At 43.8% G+C, this 24,772-nt stretch overlaps 1 long non-coding RNA gene across 2 annotated transcripts in view; it reads left to right on the top strand.

Moving 5' to 3' along the window:
- The window catches only part of LOC111155940, a 37,168-nt gene extending 13,340 nt beyond the window's left edge, over positions 1–23,828 (top strand). Inside the window, exons 2-4 of one of the 2 annotated variants that reach the window (XR_002641169.1) lie at positions 7,053–7,162; positions 11,761–11,823; positions 23,582–23,828. This is a non-coding gene — a long non-coding RNA (uncharacterized LOC111155940). Of the gene's footprint in view, positions 1–7,052; positions 7,163–11,760; positions 11,824–20,849 lie in introns of both variants that reach the window. The other variant, XR_002641170.1, reaches the window with a different exon arrangement.
- The last annotated feature ends 944 nt before the right edge of the window (positions 23,829–24,772 follow it).

Below are 24,772 nucleotides of genomic sequence, written 5' to 3'. Positions count from 1 at the left end.
ACAGCAACAGTTGGAAACCTCAACTCTTTCCTCTCAGCAACTGATGAAATTTCTAGAATGCAAATCAGCAAGAATAGAGAAGAGCTAAACCATGCAGTCAACCAATACAACATAACTGTCACATATAGAATACTACATTCCATGATGGCAGAATATCCTTTTTTTTTTTTCCCTCAAGCACTCACAGAACGTTCACTAAGAACTAACTACCATATCCTGGACCATAAAACCAATCTTAAAAAATCTAAGGGCATTAAAATCATACACATTATGTTCTCTGACCATAATGGAATCAAATTAGAACTCAATAAGATAAAGAAAATGGGAAAAATATCTAAACAGTTGGAAATTAAACAATACACTTTTAAGCAATTTGTTGGTCAAAAAGGAAACCTCACAGGATATTTTAAAATATACACAGAATGGCATGAACATGCTCACCAACTTTAAAATCACCTCTTGAAAATAAAATGTTTTTATGATGTAGAGTTATAATTTCAATATATTTTATTATGTAATTTAAATACTAGATTGTCAATATATACCCATCATCTTTTTAAATCAAAATTGTAGAATACTGCCTTGATGCACACACTTTTAAGAGGTTCCGGGATGGTTTTGCAACATATCTCTTCACCAAAAAAATAGGATAACTGTTTGATAAGAGAGCCTATCTCCTATTTCACATATCCCTTAACCTGTTAGTAGGGGCCAGGAAGCATGTGGTTGGAGCAAAAAGCAAGAAGTTCCTCCTCTTCTACTCAGTTTCTAAAAGGTAATGTATCTTCTTACAAGGCCTTTCTCTTCTCCATCCATATTCTCTCACCAAGTGACCTCAACCAGTTCCATGACTATAAATATTACCCCTGTATCAGTAAGTCTTAATTAGGCAACTCAAGGCTCTAGACTCCAGACTTATTCATCAAACTGCAATCCTGTCATGTTCACCTGGATGTCTGATTGTCACATTGCCCATCTCCAATAGGACTCTTGATTTTACCTCAAATCTGCTTCTCAATCTTCTCCTGAAATTGGCACCCTCATTCACCCAGTTATTCAAGCCAGAATCCTAGCACCCAATATGGGCTGCTCCTTTTGCCTCACATCCATAATACATCCATGAAACACATGATAAGCTCCACAGACCCAACTACCTAAACAATCCTCTCCTTTCCATCTCTGCCACCATCTTGCTCATCTAGATGACTGTAATCTGCTCTCCTTGTTTCTGGTCCACAGACCCAACTACCTAAACAATCCTCTCCTTTCCATCTCTGCCACCATCTTGCTCATCTAGATGAATGTAATCTGCTCTCCTTGTTTCTGGTCTTCTCTAACTACGATCCATTCCCCACATGGAAGGACATCATTTTAAAAAATATAAATCAGATTATGCTACTACTCCCTGCTCACAAATTTTTAGTGACATAGCATCACCCTTCACATTTGCTTGCTCATCTACTACATCTTCTTCAAATAGATTATGTATTTTATGAGAGAGAAAAATCTTTATGTCTTGTTCACTCCAGTATTCTCAAGACCTGGCTGGCCCTTAACAAGGGACTCCATAAATACCTATCGAATGAACAAATAAATGAACAGGGTTTGAGGAGGGCAACCACAGCCATAATCATGAAACAAATTGTCTTGGCAATCTAGATCAGAGTACACTGACATGACTCTGTTATACATGCATATTATCTGATCACAACAATGTAAAAAGTATGTGTGTACATAAGGACTAGATGGAAATAAAGAAAATGTTAAAATCTAATATTTATATGGTGGCTCATGGATATGTTTCTTCTTCCTTCTTTCTAAATTCTCTTCTCTAAAATTAGCATGAATAATTATATAGTGAAGAGAACTTAAATGAGTTTTATTGGTTTAAGTCACTCATTGGGGCCTTTCTTCCTCAGGCTGAATTATTCAGTGTCTCGCCATTTTATCTCCTTATCCCTCGATCATTTTTTAGGTTCTTTGCAACACAATCTCTCCTCACCAAGAATAACCCTCAACAAGTTCTCATTCATATTATCATCCACAATATTTTTCTGTAGGCATGAAAATTTAAGGAGAGAAATTTTTCCTTTCTTAGAAGGTGTCATAGAGCAAGTGTGCTCAAAAATGTTAATAAAGTCCTCATTTTAGGAATGGCTTCTAAAGAGAGTTGGAACGGTTCTAATGGGGTATAAAATCTGGCAATTAATTCCTGAAAGAATGCCTGAGAAACTCTAATGAGCTTTGCATATGTTTCCTCTTTTTATAAGTGGGATTGAATGAGTTATGTTATTCACACCTTTCAAGTGTGAATCTTAGCTAAAGTAGGTTTAATTATGCTTAGGCCATGTACTATGAAAGCAACATGGAACTTAAAAACTAATCTTCAGAAATTAAAGAAATATATGTGGTGATACAAATGTGAACATTTTTCTTTTTTAAAAAATCAGATATAGTTGCAGGTACATGAGTATATACAGTTTTGTCTTCCATCAGGCAGTGACCCCAACGAGGGTGGTGACATGCTAATTTCAGGAATATGTGTCTGAGACGAGAAACACAGAATGTGTCTTATAAAAATTTCACTTGGGGGCAGAGGTCCAAGCTGGCTTTGGGGGTGGTCTTGTGGCCATGTGGACCAGTCAGGTTTCTTGCCATTTCTGGAAGTGGCTCATTTCCAGGCCTCATTAAATGAGGTTAAATTAGAGCCAGTGAGAGGAAAGGCAGGTCAAACTGTCTGGAGAATCTGGACAGAGTGGGACCCCGTGTACATCAGAGCCCTCAGATCCAAAGTAGAATTAGAACTCATCCACCCCACAACTTCTCTTCACCACTGGCACACACAATAGGTGAGGTGTGCTGGGGTTGGGTAGGTGCTGAATGAAGATAGGAGCTGGCTCTGCCCTCAAGAATTTTAGTTGTCTCAGGGAGGTAAGACCCACAGCTGTCAAAGGAAACAATGAGCGAGCACATGCCTGTGCTGAGCTGAGAAGTCATTCCACAGGTCAGAGGTGGGAAAGAGACTGGAAAGGTCACGTGGCAGCAGTCTAGCGGGGCTGAGTCTCTATGGCTATGCTCCTCCCCCCACCAGTCTGACTTGATATGGGACATCACATTCTGAATGGTTATTTGAATGGCCGCCTGAATGGCTGGAGAAAAGACACCTTTGTATGAAACAGAACCATCTTTAGTGCTCCCATCCCTTCTACTGTCACTCACATTTGCGTCAAGGCACCACCAGAAAGGGTCTCAGTGATGAGCTATAAAGATGGTTTCCTATTTCTTAGCTGGGCTAACAGAAGCAACACGTGGTACCTCTAGTCTGAGAGTCACTTAATCTCTGCTTTGGACTGTAAGGACGAATTTGTGTTTTTATTTTTTGTTTTTTATTATGTTCAGTTAGCCAACATATAGTACCATCATTAGTTTTTGATGTAGTGTTCAATGATTCATTAGTTGCATATAATACCCAGTGCTCATCACAACATGTGCCCTCCTTAATACCCATCACCTGGTTACCTCACCCCCCACCCCCCTCCCTTCCGTAACTGTCAGTTTGTTTTCCGGAGTCCAGAGTCTCTCATGGTTTATCTTTCTCTCTCTGATTTCTTCCCATTCAGTTTTCCCTCCCTTCCCCTGTGGTTCTAATGCTATTCCTTATGTTCTACATATGAGTGAAACTCTATGATAATTGTCTTTCTCTGCTTGACTTATTTCACTTTGCATAATCCCCTCCAGTTCCATCCATGTCGATGCAAATGGTAGGTATTCATCCTTTTGATGGCTGAGTAAGATTCCATTGCACATATTATTCCTGGCATGCAAGGGTGGTTCAACATTTGGAAATCAATCAACGTGATAGAACACATTAATTTAAAAAAAAGCTAAGAACCACATGATCCTCTCAACTGATACCGAAAATGCATTTGACAAAAGACAGCATCCTCTACTGATTAAAAATCTTCAAAGTATAGGGATAGAGAGAACATACCTCAATACCATAAAAGCAACGTATGAAAAACCCACAGTGAATATCATTCTCAATGGGGGAAAAGTCAGGAACATGACAGGGATGCCCATTCTCACCATTATTGTTCAACATAGTATTAGAAGCCCTCAGCAATCAGACAACAAAAAGATAAAAAGCATTCAAAGTGGCAAAGAAGATGTCAAACTCTTTTTCTTTTGCAGATGACATGAGAGTTCATGCGGAAAACCCGAAAGACTCTACTCCCAAATTCCTAGAACTCTACAGCAATTCAGCAATGGCAGGATACAAAATCAATGCCCAGAAATCAGTTGCATCTCTGTACACTAGCAATGTGACTGAAGAAAGAGGAATTAAGGAAACGATTCCATTTACTATAACACCAAACACCAGAAGATACTTAGAAATAAACCTAACCCAAGAGGTAAAGGATCCGTACCCTAAAAACTACAGAACACTTATGAAAGAAATTGAGGAAGACATAAAGAGATGGAAAAACATTCCATGCTCATGAATTGAAAGAATAAACATTGTTAAAATGCCTATACTGCCCAGAGCAATCTATACATTCAATGCAATCCCTATCAAAATACCATTGACATTTTTCACAGAGCTAGAACAAACAATCCTAAAACTTGTATGGAATCAGAAAAGATCCCAATTTGCCAGGGGAATATTGAAAAAGAAAATCAAAGCTGGGGGCATCACGATGCCTGACTTCAAGCTACATTACAAAGTTGTGATCGTCAAGACAGCATGGAATTGGCATAAAAACAGACACATAGATAAACAGAACAGAATACAGAGCCCAGATATGGATCCTCAACTCTATGGTCAACTAGTCTTCAACAAAGCAGGAAAGAATATCCAGTGGAAAAAAGACAGTCTCTTCAATAAATGGGAGAAATTGGACAGCCACATGCATAAGAATGAACCTGAACCATTCTCTTACACCATACACAAAGATAAACTCAAAATGGATGAAAGGCCTCACTGTAAGGCAGGAATCCATCAAAATTCTAGAGGTGAACAAGGCTGTAGGGTATGAATTTGAATCAGATTTGCCTTTCTGATTAGGCTTCTATTAAAATTTGAGGCTTTATTGCTGAGGCTTCTATTAAAAACTCATAGGCAATTGTGTAAAACTGATAAATTATAGACCTGTGCCCCTGAAACAAATAATACATTATAGATTAATAAAAAATAAAGAGCAATCTGAAAAAAAATTCACAGGCACTTCCTGTATATGTTTCCAATGTTCACATACATGTTAAGGGACAAGAAAAGAGTCAAGAAGCAGGTACTGTCCAGGAGGAAGAAATCACCCCTTGCCCACTAAGCCCCAGCCACAGTTTTCCTGAGGAGATAGTCAAGATATGCAAATTAAACTACAATGACCTATCATTTCATTTATCAGATTGGCACAGCTAAATATGGGCTGAAGAAGTTCAGCAATGGTGAGGGGGTAGGAAATAAATGGGTGCTCTGGGTCCTTTGGTGGTACAAGTGTACAAGTATAAATCCATACACATTTTTGTGACTTAGCAGTATCTACTGAAATGTTAAAAGTTGATACCTTTTCAACCTGTTTTTGTCCTTTTAAGATTTATGCCTCCAAAACCCTCTATAAGTGCTCGAAGACTGAAGCTTTGTTCCTTGTGGCTTTGTTTAAAAACTTAAAAGTATTGGGGCACCTGGGTGGCTCAGTGGGTTAAGCCTCTGCCTTCAGCTCAGGTTATGGTCTCACGGTCCTGGGATCGAGCCCTGCATCAGGCTCTCTACTCAGCAGGGAGCCTGCTTTCCCCTTTCTCTCTGTCTATCTGTCTGACTACTTGTGATCTCTCTGTGTCAAATAGATAAAATCTTTAAAAAATTTTTTTTAAAAACTTAAAAGTATTATAAACATATAATTAACCCAGATGAACTCTGAAGATTAAATAAATGTTGGGATGTCCACACAGTGGAATACTATACATGACTTAATGCAGTAGACTTTTTTGTATTAATGTGGACTGCAAGCTCAGGACTGCATTAATGCTATGAGTTCATATCCAAAATAATCAACAGCAAGAGTTAATATCAGTGTAAAAAAAGGATGGAGAATTTTGCACCAATTTTTGGCAGCGTGTCTCTCGAAGTGAGATTACGTACATTCTTGCACAGTTTGGAATTTTACATAAATGTGCACGATTTAATCAGAAAAAAAAAAAAGAGGTAAAGCCCATCTTAGGATAGTTCTGAAACACACTTCCATTGGATGAGTGTTTGCAAGACTTATTCATGACATTTGTAAACGTGGGCATATGACGTGACACTTCATAGAGGCTTTAAGACACTAATTTCTAGTATGACTAAATAAGGAGCCATATGGACAAGTCTATGTGACCAGGTTTATTTAGATCCCCACATCAAGAATTGCACTTGTTGTAGGTCTTTGAACATCTAATTTTTAAGTCTCTTGAAGTCTGTTTCCTTATCTGTAACTTGCAGATGGGCCTTCTAAGGTCTATTTGAAAGGGGCTCAGCAGACAGGTAAGTGGAGGGTGGGCAAATGATGCCTCCTAGCAATGGCGGCTGCATGCTGCTCGTGTCAGCTGGGACCAGTGCCACGAGAGCTCACAGCCCTCCTCTGAGTTAGCTAAACTCAGAGCTTTCTCAAATAACCTAGAAAAAGCCTTTCCCACTCCAGTACTTTCTCTCATTCATCCCAGGCCTTCTGCTTCCCCATCTATTCTGACTAAAGAAAACGGGAGAGACTAAGAAAGATACACACATACATATGCGTGCGTGTGCGCGCGCGCGTACTTTAAGAAAAAGAAAATATAAATGGAGAAGGGAACTGAGTCATTAGGAGGGAAGGCAGTTAAGATGAGTTACTAGAGGTGTAAATCACACAAACAGAAGTTTGTAAAACAAACCAAGGCCCAGTGAGGTGATGACTGACACGCAGCTCCAGAGCCCCACGTTCCAGGCCACCCTGGAGGGCCTACTCCACAACGTGGCCATTGATGCAGCCCAGGTGTGCACAGCCTTGGCCACTCTCATTTCCCCTTCCTGCCCATAGCCCCCCCGTTGCTCAGGAAGCTGTGTGGTCCTGGTCATGCATGCGGAACTGCAGAACTCCATGGCAGGTCAGAAGCCCTGGGAGCAGGCAGCTCCAGGCCCGCTTTCAAGGTAAGAACAGCTTTTGTAGCAAGGACAGTACACAGGCATTGAGGGAACCTGTGACAACCTTGCAAAGCTTATGCTTTTACTGCCACCAGGGCTGGGCCTGGAGAGAACGATGTGGTCAGTGACATCAGAGCCACTGTAGTGGACGTTGTGGACATTCTGGGCCAGCCTGACCCTCATCACAAGTCCATGAGGCAGGCATTACAACATGCACTGAATGGATGAGGAGGTCACGGCTGGTCAGGGAGGTCAGATGTCCAAAGTCATCCAGCCAGAAAGAAACTGGGTCATTGTTCAAACCCAGATTCGCCTGGTTCCCCTAGCTCTGATATTGCTGTCTTTGATTTTTGGCTCTTTCCAGGCATATCTCCCATTCCTTCCTGGGCCCCACAACACTGTCTTACACTTGTGAGCCAACCACTAGGAAAGCTGGACATGCCAAAAGCAGGCTTTCTCCATATATCTCTGTTTGTGATGTCCTTTTGCACATACTAGAAGGTTAATCTTAATCGATATTCAAAAAATCAATTAGAAACCTCTACAGTAATTACAAAGCTATCACTCCTACTATGTCACATGTTTCTCAGAACCTAAAAGAGCAACTCGGGTCATTTCAGCTTTAGACCCACATCCCTGTGTGAGTGGGACCATCCACACTCCAAGCTCCCACCATCTACACGGAGGAAGTAGAACGTGCCTAACCCTATCTCCCACCTCTCAGCTTTTACTCACTGCACATTATGCCGGCTCTCACCACTGCTCACAGGCCCACCAACACAATACTCCTTTTGAGAGCCAGCAGGGTGATAGAACAAACACATACTTTTATAAAAATCTACACACTGGGCGTGCCTGGTTGGCTCAGTCAGTTAAGCATCTGCCTTCACTCATGTCATGATCCCAGGTCCTGAGATTGAGCCCCACATTGGGCTCCCTGCTCAGCGGAGAGTCTTCTTCTCCCTCCCCCTCTTTCTCTCCCCCCCTGCTTCTGCTCTCTCCCTCTCTTGCTCACTCTATCTCCCTCAAATAAATAAATAAATATAATCTTTAAAAAAAAATCCACACACTGATCAGAATTTGGCAGTGAAGGTTTGAGGGACACAGTTTGAGAGCAAGTGTGCTAAAGAGTTAAATGCACACGACTTTTTCTACCTCTCCTGGGCATAACTACAATCTGAGTGAGATCCCTGAAGATGAAGTCATCTTCAAGATGCAAATGGACAGGTCTCTAAGAGTATTTCAGACACCTATGGGGAAAGATTCGAGAACAAGCAGGGAGAGGACATGGGGAAGAGCAGGTGAGTGTAGGGGCCTTCACAGTTACTTAAATTATGTAGCATCAGCAGACCTCTTCATAGCCTTTACAAGTTGAAGTGTGCCTCCCCGTTCATGGTAAAGCCCCCAGCACCTAAGAACATGACCTTAATTGGAATTAGAGTCTTTACTGACATAATTACTTAAGATGAAGTCATATTAGAATACAGTGGGCCTTAATCCAATATGAATGATGTCCCTATTTTAAAAAGGCGGGGGCAATTTGGACACAGACACAGATTACAAGGAGAATGTCATGTGAGCATGGAGACAACCACCTACAAGCCAAGTAGAGGCCTGGAGTAGATCCTTCCCTCCATAACCTCAGAAGGTAACAACCCTGAAGACATCTATATTTCAGACTTCCAGCCTCTAGAACTGTGATAGAATACGTGTCACATTTGAGCAGTCCAGTTTAAGGTACTTTGTTATGGCAGCCCTAGCAAACTAAAATACAACAGCCCAATTTCAAACTTCTGCTAAGTGAAACCTAGACAGTTTTCAGGTATAAAGCTACACATTAAAATACAGCAAAGGCTGGGCACCTGGGTGGCTCAGTCTGTTAAGTGCCCCACTCTTGATTTTGGCTCAGGCCATGATCTCAGGGTTGTGGACAGAGTCCCATATTGGGGTCTGTGCTCAGTGGAGAGTCTGCTTGATATTCTCTTTCTCCCTCTCCCTCAGCCCTTCCCCCTGCTCACGCTTTCTCTCTCTCTCCCTCTCTCTCTCAAATAAATAAATCTTTAAAATACAGTAAAGGTAGAGTTATGTGTTTTCAACCCAAAGTAGGACCATGGGCCTTCCATGACATTTCCCTCACTTCTTAGGAAGGCTTCCAAGAACTGTCTCTCCATTGAGGGCAGCATTGTGTCACCTAAGGGAGAGATTTGAGTCTTAAGTGGCAAATTATTAATAAAAACAAAAAGACAGGGAGCTGATACCTGAAGCATACAGTCCCAAATATTAAATTAGATTCAATGCATATTGGTTGCATTTAGCCATGTTTCAGCCCTCTCTGAAGCGCCCTCTGAAACCATGTTTCAGAACACCCAAAGCATTTCCATAACTGTCAACTGAAAAGCTATACATCTGGCAAAATGATCTAATTTTTCCACTTACAATTCTTACATTTATATACCATACTGAAGAAATAATTCTGTAGAATACAGGCTTCAAAACAAATGGAATCAAACCAAGATGTTCTTTGTTTTAGGAATGTATCCTGAATTAGGGCCATGAGAACATTCACAATTTTGAGGCAATTTTGCAAAATAGGATTTACCTTGATGACTTCATAAAACTTTGTCCTGTAATTTTACCCCCAGACATTTTAATTCTTCTGCAATCTGATATGCATGTTGCTGGCTGAAAGGATAAACATGAATTCCTTTTTGTATTTTTTCCATCACTGGTACATGTTATCCAACACCTGACAGGCTGTCAGGACACGAGCTCACTAAAAGGTGAGGCTAGTGTTTAATTTGTGTTGTGAAGCACAAGCATGGCACAGAGCCACACACATGGACACCGCATATTTCATTCATTCATTCAACACACACACACATTGCTCCCTGTGACCATGCTGGGCGCTCCATATGGGAAAAACCCTGCAGGACAGAATAAACAAACCCAAGCAGTAAAGCGAGGCAGAGCTATTTTTCTATCTATGCAGATGTCATCCATGTATGTGTAGATTCACCACCTCCTTTAAGATTCTTTGGGGGCAGTTTTCTTTTTGTTCTTTGAGGGCCCTGGAAGGTCTGGTATGGTGGGCATGGTACACAATCAGGTCTTGTTGACTCTTTCATCAGGCTCCTGACCTCAGGACAGAGAGAACTCTCATACAGAATGTCTTTCCTAGTTTACTGCTTTTGACTAAAATAATAACATTTGCTCTGACATAATGACTGCACCAATTAGACTTAGGCAACGAAAAAACTCAGATGGAATAAATTTAGATGTGGGAATGGAAACCTCTCCAGAGGTCCCCACAGCAATTATCTGTCTTCTTCCAGGGACTGGGAGACAGGTCTGGTACAGGCCTGAAGTCCACAGGGAGGCCCCAGCTTCACAGAGGAGAGGGCCTCCAAACTCCTCCCTGGGCACTCCACCTCCCTTCCCCTGTTGCACCCACAGCACAACCTGCTGGGGAGCAGGGGTTAACAGGGGCTCCTGAACACTAGGACCTGGGCAGCAAGAAGTGCTCAAACGATCTTCAGGCTGAAGCTTCCAGACTCTTGCCTTGAATGGAAGCCCTGAGGGCAGAGCCCAATCCACTAGGTATGCACACAGCAAACACATGCTGCATAGAAGAGTGGCTAGATCTAATATCATGGACATTAAAATAAAACCATTCTTACCAGAGCTCTGGTCCTTTCTCCAGGTTTTTGTACACAGTGGAGTTTCCTCCAGTGCAGGACCCTTTGTCTATGAGACCTAGGGTATGGTACAGGGCTGTTGTCACAGTCTCTGAGGGCACTGAGCTACAAATCAGTAGAGGGCAGGCATTTTCTGGGGTGACTTTAAAAGCAAACAAAATAAAATTGAGATTCCATGGAAAGTAATATAGAGTGATTGCTTAAAAATACAAATATCACTCCACTATGTCCAACAGAAACAAGTGTTTATTGTTTTGTTTTTCCAAATGAGACTGCCAGCCACACTGAAAAATTCGTTTTATCCCCGGCTGCTGCCTATGAGGACAAGCAAGGCAACTGTACATCCGTGGCAGACTCTTGGAAAACTGCAGCCCCTCCCTGGGGATGCTATTAGTGTCTGGGGCTCTTGTAAAGACAGGGAGACATGTGAATCTGATTACTATTCAGATCAGCAGCGAGGCCCAGGCTGTCTGGAACTGACATCTCCAGGTAAATAAAAGGGCATTCACTATAGACTGTGCGTGTTCTTATGTCCCGTCTTGGAAACAGTGTATGTCTGCACCCACAGACTCCATAGCCATCTTGTGGAAAATGTCTCTGGTTCCCAGGTGCAGGGGTACACTTTGTGCATAATGTGATTGATTATTTTATATCACTTAGCACTTCTTCTACCCCCAATACCATAGTCAAATACCTGGCCCATTTGGACTCTAGCATTAGGCGGGGGGTTGGTAACAACCGCGGGGTCTCTTTCTTGGTTTCCTGACTCATATCACCAGTATGTGACACTGTCCACTTGTCAAAAACAACCTGTATCAAACAATAGTAAAGCCATTGGCTCTGGAGCTTAAACGAGTTAATGACTTCATAATAAGAACTAGCATTTATTGACATCTTTCTCTTTGCCAGGGACTGTGCTTAACATTCATTATGTTACAACAACCTTGTGACATCATTCGCCTCATCTTCCGGGTAAGGAAACTAAACACAGGGCGGGTATGTCACCTACCCCAGGTCACACAGCCAGTAACTGAGGTAGCCAGGACTCCAGTCTGGCTCATTTCTGACTCCGAGCCCAGGCTTGTGTTTCGCAAGGGGGAGGACAAAGCATCTTAAATGGCAGGCTGTAGGTTGGGTTCTTTCATCTCTCGTCAACCCACCTACCCCCCCACCCCTGCCATAAGAGTTCACACAATCCTTCAAGTTGTATAAAGTGGCTTCTCAATCACACAGAAATTCAATTTTCCTTAAGTATCAATCCAACTTTATCTAAAAACCCATCTTAAAGTTAACTTGCAGGGAGCTGGGGGGCTGGGGGTGTTCAGGGCCTCTCTTGGGAATGTCTGTGGTAAGACTACACCCGCCATATAAATCTTGTCCAGGAAAAGAAAAGAAGCCGGGCTGTGTAGGGTAGAGTTACTCCAGCTGCCTGGACCCCCTGCTCACAGACTGGGGAGATCAGAGGGGAGCCAGGCCAATTTGATTCCAGGCCCAGAAAGCCGTGTTTGAAGCGAACCCTCTCAGGTTTCCAAGAAGGGAAGGTTTGCTGGGGAGCTGGGAGTGTGGACTGAAGGAGGAATTCCAGGCTCTGTGGTTCCTTAGAGAAGCTGAGTTCCGCAGACTGCATAAGGAACCAGACTCCTTTCTACCTCAGATAAGAGTGAGGCCTCTGTCTCTGAAGGTGTTATTAATACTCTTATTTGGTTCAAAAGGAGTTAGTACTGCTCTTTTCCTGCAGAGTGAGAGTCAGAAGAGACAGGGACTTCCCCAAGGCAGGATGACCCCAAGGTTATAAACCCAAGGAGGGAGGTCCCACCTGGGCCTCTGAGAGCTTGGTCCCTCTCCAGCTCCGTAGCAAGGCTGCTACAGCGGCTCTCCCTTCCTCGCTATGTAATCACATTTAATAAAACATGACTATTGTACAATAAAGACTGCATTTTCATAAATCTGTTTGTGAGATCAAGTGGTAGGCTTGAAAATATGAAATATGTATCAAAATCTATTACAGCCTCCTCTGGGCATTTTATGTAAATCTTTACCTGTGAGAACATTTCAGAGATAGAATCCAGACTTCACGGAACACCCAAAGCGTTTCCTCTGCTGCATTGCGATATCAGCATAACATTTTAAAAAATTCAAGTTAACCTTTGGGATTCACATGCCCCGCACCATCACCTTAAGAAACATGTTTCCATTCACATGAAAGATTACTGCAGTTGCCCTGCATCCCAAGTCCCGCTAACCCATCTGGCAGGCACCAGCCAAGCTCTCCCAGGTCCACAGCGCCCACTAGTACCAGCTCCTAGAGAGGGCTCCCCACTGCTTCCCTGCTTCCTTCTGAGAGGAGGGCCCATGTACACCACATACCTCTTCCCAGCCCTCACTCTTCCCACTGGGGGCCTTGGGTCTTAAAGTATACAGTAAACAATTATCTAGAACTAGTTAATTCCCCATGGACACTCTCCCTCTCATATGCCCATCCATACTTTCTGAACCTCTCCCTCCTCATTTTCTTGCAACTCGTTGGAGTTTCTGTATTAGACAAATCTCTGTCTTTCTAATCCTCTTTCCCTTCCATTTGGGAAAAAAATATTAACCAAAATTAGGGGTGAATGACATAAAAGTGGCGTTGATAATCCAAATGCGTCCAGGAAAGGGACATGCCTGCATTTGCCTTGGAGGTAAATGTGATGACACTCTAGGGCTGTTTCTGAAGCTCTCAGAAGTCCCCAGAAGCCCCTTTCCATCTCCAGTAGTCTTTAATGAGCTCATTCTATTTCACTAAGGAAACCTGCTTTCTTCAAACACTAGCATTCAAGATGAACTTTAAAAATATTATTTTACTCAGTGTGATTGTTTTTCTGTTGTCTTCCATACTAAAATCCTTGATGTTGTTACATTTCCCTGTGCAATCAGTTTATCCAGATTTCAGCTTGTTTGTGAGCTGGCCCACCAGGAAAGCTAGCCACCACTTATTTGTAATACTCTCTATGGAGAAGTGTGGTCTGAACACCAACCGATCACCCTACACTGCTTAGGCCTCTGCCTGTGAGGGGGCCACCTTTTGTCCGTCACCTCCCCTCCTGTCAGCCTCACCTTCTACAGCCACTGCTATAGAAAGCAAGTCCCTGCAGGTTGCAACCAACTTGCCACAGGAGTGAACTGCCAGCTTCTTCCCTCACCACACCTGTTTCAGTTCTTCTCACTGCTGCTGAGCTGTGGGCCCCTTGGGAACTACCTCACACACTTACCACCTACAAATGCAAAGAGGTAATGCCCTGTGAGGGGCCTTCTGACCTGTGAGGCATGAGAGGGGGAGGCAGTGGTCCTCCTTCATTGCTCAGGTGAACAGTTCTGAGTCTTACTCCAGAAGATTCTTCAGAGTTCCAAAGAGCAAGCATCTGGTGATCCTTTGTAGTGTCCCCCTCTTAATGACAAGCTGTTCCCCTGTCCTTCCCTCCTTCTCCCTGGGACCACATCCCTGCATATCAACCCTTGTTGTGGGATGTACTTTGGGGGAAAACAGGAAGAAAAAGGCTGTTTCTGAATGTTCCCTACTACACGTGTGGATTATCTGGAGAATCAGATAAGAATGTGGCTTCTTAAAGTGACATTCTATAAGCATGACTGTTGGCTCATTTTGCTCTTCTGGATACCCGAACCAAAAAATATATTTGTGACAAATCCCAGAAGAGCTTCAATGAACATGGGTTCCATAAGGACTCTAAAAGAACAGTTGCCCCTTGCTCTAGATTGAGGGCAAAAGATAGTTTATTACTTATGTATAATTACATAAAACTATCTCTAGGTAATATAAAAAAGATTCTAATATTAATTTTCAGTTCCTCACACATGAGAACCTCTTTAACCTTGTGTGGAGAAAATACTGTATTTGCTCTGGGCTGGTCCAGATTTCTTGGCTTTTTTTCATTGGGCAGTCCTGCATTTTCTCTCCTCTGGACTTTGCTTGTCCTACAAGTGCTAGGATGTCATTTATAGGATCAAGTTCAAAGCTGAGCCCCAGTGGTTTTATTGGCAGGACTGCAGAAAAGGCTTGGTTCCCTCCAGTACTCTCTGCAAAGTAAGTTTGGAGCTCCCCTGTTGGCACCCCCAGCAGCCTGTATAGTTCCAGGCTTGCCCTGGGTCTGATGATCTCTGGTCCCTGCTCTAGGTGCTGACCTGCTACTGAGACCAGAGGGGAGATCCATCCTTTGCCTCTGCAGAGGAGTGCCTCCTGACTGAATCTGAGCTGAAAAGGGGTTCATGGAACAGAAAAAGTGTCCTCTCTCTTCCTGAACTCAAAACACCCTTCCTTCAGGCAGCACTGTGGTTTCACTAACTACTTCCTGTCTGAAGCAGTGTGAGCTACAAGAAGGTGGAGGCAGCCATCCTGGCTGTGTGGTTGGGTGTTCAGAACTCTGGGAAGCAGGTGAATGTGACCTCTGGGAAGGATGGGAGGTGCTGATAGAAGGGAATAAAAAAGGGAGGAAGCTGGCAATCCCTCCTGGCTCTGGAAAGAGCCTTTTGCCCAGGAGTTAGAAAATGTGACAGGGTGGGAAAAGGAAAGCAAATACCAGACAGGCTTGGCCCTTTTATGAATGTTCTAGTTCTGCTGGCTAGAAAGAGTCTAAGATGTGAATTATTTTACTTCAGGAAGAGAAAACCCCAAGACAAAGCTTCAGTCGGGGATCCCGCCTGGAGAAAGCAGGATGCCTTTTTACCTTCCTCTCCCCCTCACTTCTGGAAAGCACTGCATGGAGTTTCTTAATTGCCACAGGACTGGCTTAGCCCCCAGGTTCTCTGGGAGATACTGTCTGAGGCCTGAGGGGGGGGGGTCACCAGGCTGTCGCTCCTATAGAAGCAGTAGGTGGCTACAGAGTGCCACCTAGAGGCAGAAGTGGCTAAATATTCTGAGGGACTCAGGCCAAAACAAGCACCGTAGCCAGATCACGTCCACTTTTCCCACCTTCATTTGTTTGCTTTAGTGAGGCCTAGGAGGCTCAGCCTCATGCCCTCAGCCCTCAGCCCCCAGCCCAGGACAGACTCAAGCATCGCCAAGGTCCCTTGCTCCCAAGGCCCCAAGTGCAAGCTGGACACAAGGAAAAGCCAGCAGAGCCGAGTTCTGACAGCTTCCTCTCGAATATTGTTTTTGTTCTTTTCTTCACATTTAGTCTTACCAAATGTATTTTAATCCTACAGACTTTTAGAACTCAAAGAGGGACTGTTTATTTTTATAAACTAAATCAACATAGAATAAGTGTAAAACACATACTTCCTGGCCTAAACGCTATTGCTTCTCTTGATTGTTCTTTTAAAGAACCTATTTTGTGTCCAGCTAGGAGTTTGTCTTATTAGTTCCCGCTGTAATTGTGGCTGGCTTAGAAAACACTGGTTTAGAAATCTAAAACACCACCCCTGTTCCTTAGAGTTCCCAGACTCCTTTTAAATCTGGGGGACCCTCTGCCCAGAAGAAATTAAGTGCCCCCATACCCAAGTTAATTTAGCCCTAGTCTCAAGGGATGTGTGAATCATTCCTCTCCCCAATCCATCCATGGATGGATTAAAAATCCCTCTGTAGGACAGCGTATGCCTGGGGACATACTGCAAACTGCAATTGGTCCTGTAGAGCTGGTTCTAATATGTTTTCAGATGCCTTATTCTCTACAGAAAGTCTAAGGGCACAGAATGTCCTTTGCCCATGTTATTCCTCTACCTGGAATGCTCTACCACCCCTAATATCCAGCTATCTATAGCTGCAAAACAAATCACCCCAAAACACAATGGGTTAAGTCAATAGCTTGTTACTATTTTTCATGATTCTGTGAGCTGACTGGGCTCATGTGGGCAGTTCTTACTCCGTTATAGTCAGATAAAGGCTGGGGCTGGAATGCTCAAAAGGCTTCTTTACTCCCATGTCTAGGGCTGCTGGGATGGGTAGAAAAGCCAGGGGCTGATTGAATATCTCTTTCCATGCTGCTCTTCTCTGAGGCTAGCTGGGCTTCCTCACAGCAGGGTGGTCTCAGAGGAATTGTGTTCCTTACATGGCATCTGCCTTCCCCCGGAAAAGTGTTCTAAAAGATCTGGGAAGAAGGTGGAGACTTATGGAGACTTAATCCAGAACATCACTTCTGCTACATTCTATCAGTCAGCCCAGATTCAAGGAGAGAAGAATTAGACTCCATATTTCAGTGGGAGGAGGAGCAAAGAATTTGTGACCATCTTTAAACCACACACCCTGTTTGTCTGGCCAAGCACTACTGGACGCTTTCAGTTTCATATTAATGCCATTTTCTTAGGGAAGCAAGGGTAATCGCCCCCTAGGCTACAGTAATCATATTTTTTGTACATGCTTGTATAGTGCTCTCATACTCTCTCTCACACACACACACTTTTCATATTTTCTTTTTTTTTTTTAAGATTTTATTTATTTATTTGACAGAGATCCCAAGTAGGCAGAGAGGCAGACAGAGAGGCAGGCAGAGAGAGAGGAAGGGAAGCAGGCTCCTCGCTGAGCAGAGAGCCCGATGCAGGGCTTGATCCCAGGACCCTGGGATCATGACCTGAGCTGAAGACAGAGGCTTTAACCCACTGAGCCACCCAGATGCCCCCACTTTTCATATTTTCATATTTGTTTAATATTTATCTTCCCCACAGACTAAATTCCTCAAGGATACAAGCCATGTCTTTTATTCACTATTGGTCCCAGGCACTCATACGTCTGGCATCATGTTCAACTTCAGAACTGAACTAAACTGATGTTGGATTTTCAGTTGATCAAGGGAGGGAACACGGAAAGATTTGTAGGAAGGTTGAAACTAATGTAGGTGTGTCTTTATGCAGCAACCTCTTCATGTGACCTTGCTTGTCATCAGTTTGATCGTGCCCTTCCCTGAGCTCTCTAAAAGAAAGGACTTCATGTTTCAGGAGCCCGCCAGGCATGTAGTTTGAATCCCCAGAACATGGAAGGACTCAGAACTTTAAGATGGGGCAGATCCTAGGGGTGGACCTGTGCCTAGAAAGAATCTGGTCTCCCCAGCAGCATGTGGCAGTTGCTGTGTGGGCACTGACAAGAGGTGGCCAATCATTCAGCCCAGCTGTCAGGTCAGCAGGCTCTGTGCAGTCACAGGTGTGCTGACAGCTGGGCAGAGCCCAAGAACAGGGAGTTCAGAGCAAACCCTCATCAGAAATTGCATCTCTGGTGGCCTTAGGGTCAGCAGATGGTGTGACCTCATCCCCCAGTTGCTGGGCCAGGTGGAGCTCTAAATAGGGCACTGAGACAGAGACAGGGGCACAGGATACAAGATAGGCAGCCATCTTCCACCAACAAGGTATGAGGTAGGGCTTGAGCATGAGGCAGATCCAGGTCCTCAGTCAATACCACAGGTCAGGAAGAACGACTTCGCTGTTAAGATCCCTCCTGCTAAGCTCTGGCTGCACGTTTGTGGTAGCCACTGCAGCATCTGCCAAATATTTTTGCTCTCCACCACCTTCTGAGGACATGGTAGGATTGTATTTCCTGTCCCCCTTGTGGTTGGATGGGGTCATGTGACTAGTCTGGCTAATGAGTCGTGAGAGCCAGTGGCAGGCATCCCCTCCGCCAGAGTCTGGAATTACTGGTCTAAGACCCTAGGAGATCTCCTTCAACACTGGAGACAGCTCCCCCAACCAGGCCGGGTCTCTGAGTCATTTATGATGAACAGCACGCCCTTGCCTCCCATAATACCTGTGTATCTGGAGGGGCATAAAAATCTAAAAATCTGTGTTTTAAGTATGTGACACTTTACAGTTCTTTGTTGCTATAACACAAACAGGCTTGAAGGTTCTCACTTTGGCTGCAAATCAAAAGCATTCAGGGGCTTTAAAAAGTCCTGCTGCCCACTCCTACACCAGAAACTCTAGGTTCATTGGTATTAGTATGCTGGGAATCAGGATTTTTTAAAACTGAATTTTTTTATTTAGAATACTTTAACATTTACAGGAAAGTTGAGAAAATAGTACAGAGAGTTCCCATATGCTCCTCACCATGTTTTCCCTACTCACCTACTATTGACCTCTCACATTACTATGTCACTACTGTTGAACCAATTTTGACACATTATTACTAACAAAGGTTCGTTCATTATACAGAGGCCCTTAGTTTTTAGCCTAGTGTCCTTTTGCTATCCCAGGGTACCGCCTAGGATGCCACATTACATTTAGTCATCATGTCTCCTTAGGCTTCTCTAGACTGTGACAGAGTCTCAGAATTCCCTTGTTTTGGATCACATTGACAGTTTCGAGGAGCACTAGTCTGGTGTCTCATAGACTATTCATCAACATGGGTCTGTTTGATGTTTTTCTCATGGCTAGACTGTGTTAATGGGTTTTGGGGAGGAAAACCCCACCAACCAAAGACACATGACTTATCACTGTTTATGTTGATTCTGAGCACCTGCCTGAGGTTCAGTTTGTCAGGTTTCTCCAAAGTAAAGTTACTCTTTTCCCCTGTTTTCATATTAGACTCTTTGGAAGTCATTATGCATAGCCCACACTTAGGAGGTGGAACACAACTCCTACCCCTTTGTAGGAGGAGGACCTACAAAAATTATTTGGAATTCTTCTGTAGGAGAGATTTGTCTACTCTGATTTATTCAATTATTTATTTGTATCGGTGTGGACTTACGGATATTTATTTTACACACTGCTTATGGTCCAATATCTCATTGCCCAAATTGTTCCAGCTCTGGCCACTGGGAGCTCTATCAGTTGGTTCCTGTGCCCCTTTGACATATCCCCATCATTGTAGTGAATACTTCCTTATTTTTTGGTACTACAAGATGCTCCAGGCTTACCTTGAATCTTTCCTGCCCCAACCCCATAATCAATGATTTATTCAACGAGCCATGGTTCGTTTATTGGAGGATATTAGAAACCCACATCCAGGTGCTTGGTTGGACATCAGGATTTGTCATTCTAATGTGCAATAAAGTCAGGGAGCTACAGGCTAAACTCACAATGGTTCTCAACCCTTACTACACATAATAAGCACTTTGAGTGTTGACTACAGCATGGCAGTTGGTTCCCCATAGGTCCATGAGGCTCCACAGCATGCAACACTTACCACATATCAAAAGTATTTACCACATAAGATACCCACGAATTCATTTGAAGGGTTTATTGTTGCTGTTTGTGCAGCAATTTGTAAATACTATTTATACCAATGTTTCCTGGAGTTTAAGTATCTTAGCAGAATTTACATCTGGTGCTGTGGCTAGAATTCTCTCTGCTCCACCCCCTTTCCTCCCCACAACGCCCCAAGAACTCAGTTCTTCTCTCAACACCCAAAGAATATGAAAGATGGAGAAATTACTCTCAAGGCACCAAGGTCAGCTCAGGATCTAATGCCAAGTCGTGGGTGATCCCAAGACACTGAGGTGACCGTTTCCTTTCCAGGACCAGGAAGAGAACTCTAATCTGATTTGAAGTGAATGTATGTGAGAAAGAGAGAGAATACATGAGTACCTGTGAGCATGAGAAATATGTGTGATTGTGTGTGAACTGTGAGTGTAAGTACAGGTGAATGTGTATGGCTGAGAGTAAGTGTGCAAGTATGTGTGACTATGGTATATAAACTTGAGATTGTGTGTGAGTGTAAATGAATGTGAGTGTGTGTGTGAGTGCACGTGAAACACTGAGCATGTGGGGTGCGGACAAGTCCCAGCGACAGAAGCCCCCAACCATCCTCATTCTTCACACAATCTTGTACTGCCAGCTAACTATCTCTGCTCCAAACTCACACTCACAGGAAATGGAGGGGATCAGGGTGCCATGCGTGGCACTGTGCCAAGCCTTGTCTTTCACCTCCTCCTGAGAACCTGGGTGCAGCACAAAACAGTCAAATATTTTCCTTTCTGTCATCACTAACTATAGCTCCACAAGTTCTCAGATCGCTGTGCTAGCTCATTGCCATAATTAGCAATTTTCTAATATCATACTAACACTAGTTAATTATTCCCTAGGAGACAAAGCAAATTCATGGGATGCCGAGGGTAAGTGGATAAATTCTGCTCCGGAGAGAAGCTCAAGCATTTGTTGTGTGTTAGTCACACCGCAGTGTGGTCTCAGAAAGGGCTCAGTGACGTGGAACGGAGCTATGGGTGAGGACTTGCAGGAAGGCCTCTGTCCTTACACTGGTGTCCACCAGCCCTGCTCCTCCTCCACCACAAAAACCCTGGAAAATTCAGGAATCCGTTCTCCTCCTGTCCTTCACTAATGCTGTGACTGAGCCCACCGCAGCCTGGCCTGGGGCCCCAGTGTGAGGAAGGAAGTTTGTCATCTCCACCCTCCTCCTCTCCACCCCAGTATCACCCACCCTTTTTCTGTTCCAGCAAAACTAACTTGTCCTCATCCTATCCTCAGGGCCCTGCTTTGGTCTTCTTCTCCCCTCAGGGACATACAAGTACTTAATAACCAGGTTGCCTGTGATCCCCTTCTGCAGGCAGGGCCTCCTGGAGGGGTGTTAGCTGCTGAGTGGGAACAAGAAGAGAGGGGCATAGGCACAGCTATGGCTTCTGGGACACAGGAGCAGTGCCACTTCTCCTCTTCAGAGACACTGAAAAAGAGAACTGAGAGTTCTTGGGGCACATCACTACGTGGGACACACCACAAACCTCTCAAAGGCCCGTTGAGTGAAAAGAAGTAAAGCAACCCACAAGGCTATTTTTACCTGTTATTCTATTGACTGAAGAAGACATTGGGGTTTTTTGCCTCTATTACTCAAATAACCACCCCAGTGGTGTCTTCCTTTCACAAGTGAGAAAGTCCCTTGTTGGTGGAAAGTTTTGGCTTGAGATCTTATACTTGGGCTTCCTCTCAATTCCCAAAGCACAGAGGGGCTGCAGGGTGTGGTTACAGTGTGACAAGGATGGTGAGGCTCATTCACTCCTCCCTGGCTTCCCCCCAGCAAAGGCCTTTTAAGACCCTTTTGTCAGCCACATCCAGTCTGGTTTGGACACCTTCCCCAGTGAGCCCTGCCACCCTGAAACTAAGCACACTGTCATGAGGGGTTGTGTTAGACTATGGTTCAGTATGTTCTATAGGCCCAGGCACCTGGATGCTCAGGGACAGCATGACTCTATGGCCTAGTTGCTGGGACAGTCTCCAATGACACCTCTTGTCCTGGAGTAATAACTCCACAGTCTTGATTTGGACAATAACTATGGTCACCCTACTTGGTAAGGAAGATTTGAGGGACAGCACCATTTCCTTGGCCTCTGAATTCTGGTCAGTCTAAGGCATCTCCACCCCTGTTGGAGAGAGGTAAGCATGCTTCCTGAAGCTCTGGAAAGTCAGGGTAAAATAAGTTAGCGTGAACAGATGCACTGGTGAGAGAACAAGCCACCCTGTCCATGTGCAGAGATGTAAAAGGCTCATGCTGCACACCCATGTCTGTTCAAATCCAGCCCTGCTCTTTAAATGCCACCAGCATCCCGAAGCCTTCCCGGATGGCTTCGACCAGAGCTATCCTCTCGTTTTGAACCCTCAAATCGACCCTGAGCATCTTTTCACCTCCTTTAGCATGTACCGTCTGAAATGTTGGAGAGGCAGCACAGAGCAACACTCAGGAGTATATTAGCCTCAGCTCAAGTCCCAGCTCTAACAGAGTAGCTCTGTGACCTTGGGCAAATCACTTCACTGCCATAAGCCTCAGTTTCCCCATCTTACCTTCCTTTCTAGATTTTAACCATTATTCCTTTAAAAAGCAAAATTCAAGGTGATTTGTTGAGTCATGGCTACATGCCAGGTGCTTTCACAACCACTGTCTCACCAATCCTGGAGCCAACTCTGAGAGCTAGGGTCACTGGAACCCTTTTATAGGTGGAGAATTAGAGGTTCAGAGAGGTTAATTAATTAGCCCAGGGCACACAGCTTAGTAATTAAAAGATCAGAGATGATTTAGAACACAGGTCCTTCCCCCAGATTGTCACACAACCTCCCTACCTCCCTCTATAAAAATCTCACGATGACAAATAAGCCTTTGTTCTGACATACACTGCAGTTTAGCTATAGGGGTTTGTAACACATGACATTTAAAATCAGTTGTGCTCTTCAAGAAAAATCAAATAGATTCCAGGCATCAATTTAAGGGAAGGACAATCATTTACACGGGCCAAGAAGCATTAAGAGCTTCAGCCAAAATCAATATGTTACTATTCCCTATACTCGGCCCTGAATATGTGCCAGAGTCTGCTCATGGCCTTGACTTCTGGATTGAGGAAAAGATGTTCAAACAACGTTTTCCATTTGCAGACAGAGCAAGTGAATGTTGTTTCCAGGTATAAGATTTATTTCTGAAAAGAGGAAATATCACCAGCCTCTCTTGGTGTATCACTTCCCCTCTTGTGCCCTCAACATTTCCTCTGTACAGTGGGACGGTATGGGGTCATCTCTAGGACCCCAACAGCTCTTACTTTGCAGGGGACCCTGAGTCACATATCTTAGATGCTTCAGGTTACATCTGCTTTCTAGAAGGTTTGCCTAAGCAAGTAGTATACTGGGTTGAATGGTCGCCCACAAAAAGATATATCCTCATCCTTATCCCCAGAACCTGTGAATGTGAACTTATTTTTTAAAAAACAAAACAGAACAAAAAAAGAGTCTTTACAGATGAGATTAATTTAAGGATCTTGAGATGAGATCATTCTGGATTACCGGAGTGGGTCCTAAATCTAATAACACAAATGTCTTTTAGAAGACACACAGAGGAGAGACATAGGCACATAGTGGAGAAGCCTATGTGAAGACAGAGGCAGAGACTGGACTGAAATGTGGCCACAAGGCAAGGAAGGCCAACAACCACCAGAAACTGGAAGAGACCAAGAAAAGATTCTTTCCTGTTGCCCCCAAAAGGAGCCCAGCCACAGAACCCCTAGAATTTTCACTCCTGGCATCCAGAACTATGAGAGAATAAATTCCTGTTGTTTTAAGCCACCCATTTTGTGGTAATTTGTTCTGGTAGCCATTCAGGAAACAAATATAAATAGTTTTATATGAACACATGCTCACTTTTAAAACACAAGTTGGCTTCATCTATAAATGTTTCTAAGAGGAACTATTCAGTGGAATTACCATGACTGAAATCAAGATTAGCCCCAGTCTATTAGAACACCTGAAAATTATTTCCAGTGAAAGGAAGAGGTGGCTGGGGAACTCACTGGACAAACCCCCTCACACCTTTATTGAAGGTACCTCAGGAGTACACACTGGTTTTAATGTTGCTCCAAACCAAACTGTCAACAGGCCTTTCAAAGCCTACCTGGTCCTTCTCTTATACAGTCTGGTTAGTTTTTCTCACTGTGCTCCCCAGAGGGTCTTTCTCTAGTCCCACAGCCTGCCTCACATCCAGCCACAACCACGCAAGTGGAGATAATGGAGGCCCAGGCTGAATGTCCTCAATTTCCCATCAGGGCTTCCACCAGGGCAGAGGAATGTTCCTCTCTCCAATCCAAGTCTAATCTTCCTCTCAGGTTCTGGGTCCCATCTGCTTCTGCCTCCTCAGGACCAATGTTTTACCCTTAGCCAGTCTCTATCATCTCTCCCTCTCTATAGTGCCTTCCTCTGGGATAGAAACATGATGGACGGACACTCTCTTACATGAAGAAACTATCCATACCAAGGGCATACGGGCAGTTCACAGAAGAAAGTAATATGATCAATAGCCCATGAAATGATCCTCAACCTCACCAGGAGTGGGGAAATGCAAATTAAAACCCTTGGGAGCCACCATTTCCGTCAAGTCAGGTCACCTGAAATTAAAAACAATGTCCAGTGCTGGTAAACGATGTTAACTGTAGCTTTGTTTAGTACAGTGAATAGAAAAAACCAACACGTACACCAGAGAGGATGGATTTATATATCGAGGCACAGGTGCACACCACGGATT

The sequence above is a fragment of the Enhydra lutris genome, unplaced genomic scaffold, assembly GCF_002288905.1.
Source record: "Enhydra lutris kenyoni isolate GAN:26980312 unplaced genomic scaffold, ASM228890v2 scaffoldscaffold44, whole genome shotgun sequence".
Lineage (NCBI taxonomy): Eukaryota > Metazoa > Chordata > Mammalia > Carnivora > Mustelidae > Enhydra > Enhydra lutris.
The sequence above is the reverse complement of the archived record's forward strand: the minus strand, read 5'-3'. Positions and strand labels throughout refer to the sequence as shown.